Source organism: Triticum urartu, chromosome 2A, assembly GCF_056163025.1.
Source record: "Triticum urartu cultivar PI428250 chromosome 2A, HENAU_Tu73, whole genome shotgun sequence".
In the NCBI taxonomy this organism is placed as follows: domain Eukaryota; kingdom Viridiplantae; phylum Streptophyta; class Magnoliopsida; order Poales; family Poaceae; genus Triticum; species Triticum urartu.
Window position 1 is genome coordinate 671,961,474 of NC_141874.1, and position 3,678 is coordinate 671,965,151.

The window sequence follows — 3,678 nt, forward strand, 5'->3', positions numbered from 1 at the left end:
TGATGGTGGGATTACATTGCTTCAATCTCACTGTGTGGAAAAGATCATGAGTCGCTTTGGCTATAGTGACTGCAAGCCCTCTCCAACACCATATGATGCGAGTGTGTTACTTCAAAAGAATCGAAGAATTGCTAGAGATCAATTAAAATATTCCCAGATTATTGGCTCACTTATGTACTTAGCAAGTGCTAGAAGACCTGACATGTCTTTTGCTGTTAGCAAACTGAGTCGGTTTGTCTCAAAACCAGGAGATGTGCATTGGAAAGCTCTAGAGAGAGTTTTGCGTTATTTGAAAGGCACTGCAAATTATGGAATTCACTACACCAGGCATCCAAAGGTGCTTGAAGGGTATAGTGACTCAAACTGAATCTCAGATGCTGATGAGATAAAGGCCACGAGCGGTTATGTATTCACTCATGGAGGTGGCGCTGTTTCTTGGAAGTCTTGCAAGCAAACCATCTTAACGAGGTCAACAATGGAAGCAGAACTCACATCACTAGATACAGCTACGGTTGAAGCAGATTGGCTTCGCCGGCTCTTGAATGACTTGCCAGTTGTTGAGAAACCTGTACCGGATGTCCTTATGAACTGCGACAATCAAACTGTGATCACGAAAGTGAGCAGCTCAAAGGATAACATGAAGTCATCAAGACATGTTCAGAGAAGGTTAAAATCTGTCAGGAAAATGAAAAACTCCGGAGTTATTGCGTTGGATTATATCCAAACGTCTAAAAATCTGGCAGATCCTTTTACTAAGGGTCTATCACGTAATGTGATAGATAATGCATCGAGGGAGATGGGTATGAGACCCACAATATGAGTTGTTCACAATGGTAACCTATTCTTTGTGATCGGAGATTTCGTGAATTAGATGTGGAAGACAAGTTGTTGGTCAACTGAGAGGAGGTGCCTGGAGCGCCAAATTGGAAGCACCCTTATTTACATTAGCGAAGAGAATGAAGCCCTACTGTATAGCAAACTGCACAGCGGGGAGGGAGGCAGTGCCTAAGTCGGGCCTCAGACCGGGCGAATTGCTTTGAACTGGCCTAGGTTCCGTCCTAAGATAGGTAGAAACGGCGAAATATGATAAATCACAACCTAGATGTAGGCGGATTCTAGGCAGATCTCGGGCGCGCCTGGGTTGTTTGACTGTGACCTAGCTGGATCTGGATGGGTCTATTGTGGGCTTTGGGCGAGTCTTCTTCGTACGCACGGACGGACAAATGCATCGGAGGATCATGCATTTATAGCACCGCATCGGTACTCTGTTGCACGTTAAACATGTAACGTTTTGATTTGTGCTTAACCATACACAGGCCACGCATCATCCCTTTGACTTTGCTGTCGTTTTTGCCATTCTCGTTGCCAGAGTCATTGGTGCCACTAGTGTAGTGGTCATTGTGTTTGCCAGCATTCTTGGCATTGCCCTTGCTGTGGTCGTCATCGTACACTACCTCCATACCGGTGCGGTGAAGAGGGCCATCTCATTGCAATCCTTGTGGAATACCATGGCATCCAACAAGTCTACAGCGATGAACCTGTCGGAACCGAGGTTTACGACCTTGGAGCTACACAAAATTCGCTCCAAGGTCGTCAAACTCGGTTCCGGCAATGTCATCATCCACCCAGATCCGCAATTTCTCTCGCGACGGCTCCTCCCCTCCCATGACGCCAGAGATGTCCGCACCGCAAGGGAGGCAGCTTGATTTGCTGAACCAGAGCCCAAGCTCTGGAACATACTCCGCCTTGCCCTGGAACGGCAAAACCCAGTCGCCAGCCTTACCACTCGCGAGTCGCAATGCTGAGAAGCAGATGGTGTCGGCGCTGAGAAGCAGATGGTGTCGCCGCCGACGAGAGCTAGCGTGACCACAGACATAGGCGTGCTTCTGGTGGATGAACCACGGCGGCAGCGGGGGGATGTCGCAGTGCCAGGTACTGCTACAAAAGGAGCGTGGGTGCTCCGCCCTCCACACCAGGGCCTCGAACCGCGGCTTCGCCTCCGACATGCATGTCCGGATGGAGGATCCTATCAATGATGTACAGGTCGCCGCCATCTTGGCCGTCATGGAGGTGCAAGTCCGACAGAGTGACGGCAATGGACAGCGTCGAGTGCTTAAGCTCGATCGTGGAGGCTTGGCAGGCTTTGGATCCAGCGGCGGCCCTCGCCGGCGTCAAAGTGGAACATGCGGTTCGCGCGGTTGCCCAAGACGATCTTGTCCTGGAAATGAATGCGGTGATGGGTCGGCAGGCCGCACGATACTTCCGGTAGCTTAATGAGCAGCCCGTTTGCCGGCGTCCGGATACGAGGCGGCGGCGCCAGGTCAGCCTTGCAGATCCTTCTCATGTAGGGCGCTGAGGCCTTCGCAAGCATCAGTGTTGGCAACAACTTACCATGCGCGGCCGCCTCATCTGCCGTCCGGTGAAACAAGTCCATCGGAGAGGTCCAAGCGTCGAAGCAAATACACGTGGTTGTGTCCATCATGCACCACTAGGTTCACGAACCGCCGGATGCCGCTGCTCATCTCCGGCAATCAACCACCTGGTCGTCATCGGTCTGCGTGGAACCTGGAGTAGAGCCGCCGCGGCGGTTGTCAATCTCTCTCTAGTTGCATCATCAATCGATTGATCGTATTCGCGACACGAGGTCCATACTAAGGGAGTTGAGTAGGATACGACATGGTGCCAAACACAAATCGCAAGTACCAACGAACCCAAACTAACTAATTATATCATGTGGCACGCCAAGCAACTGGTTGTTGATTACGTTGAAGCAGTCATTTAGATCAGATCAACAGTAGTAAATGCATCATGGACGTCAGTACAAAGGAACGTATCAAGAAAAAAAAATCTGTTGGGTTTCTCAAAATGAATCATGGACGCCAATCGTAGACTTGGGTTTCTAAAAAGGGCGAAGTATCAAGTGAAAACACCTATTCAGTAAAAATTGAGAACTATGGTCCATACGCCATCTGATCAAGGACGTAGGGTGCACAGCAAAGATCTTGTGGCCGTATGCATCGTTCTGATGCAGAGGCCGGGGACTCCCCCTTTTCGAAAAAAAGGATGCACAGCAAAGGATCTCTCCAAGATGAATTTTCTTAACCCGATGGCACAAGAGGCGGCCGCGCATGCCAAGGTGCTGCCAATGCTGACGCCCGCCAATACCCGTGCCCACAACATTACAATGTAGTGTAATGTCAGCTTAAAACTAGTAGTAGACGATGTCTATCCATCTTGTTCTATAATTAAACTCATCATATTTTTATATTTGTGTAAAAATGTGTAGCGGCACAAAATATCTACTCAGCAGTACAACTTGTTTTCTGACCATTAAAAAGAGACAAGAAGAAAGAAAACAAAATTTGCCCCTTCCGTTTTCCTTTTTTTAGTTAGAAAAAAAAAGGCTCAAGCAAAAGTTGTTGTTGGTATCATCTGCAGCCAACACATGTGTGGGTGAGCGTTTTGCAAGGTCTAGTAGTACAAGTGCATGCACCAATTTAAATTTGGCATGCATGCATGCATGTATGGAGCTCTAATGGCTCATGGCCTCACAATCACATCACCCGACTCTCTCTGGGCCATCCATATATATATATATATATATATATATATATATATATATATATATATATATATATATATATATATATATATACACTAGATAGATAGATATGAGGA

At 47.9% G+C, this 3,678-nt stretch overlaps 1 pseudogene; it reads right to left on the minus strand.

The window, feature by feature from the left end:
- Window positions 1-1,244: 1,244 nt before the first annotated feature.
- On the minus strand, window positions 1,245-2,522 carry LOC125537792 (uncharacterized; annotated as a pseudogene).
- Window positions 2,523-3,678: the final 1,156 nt, after the last annotated feature.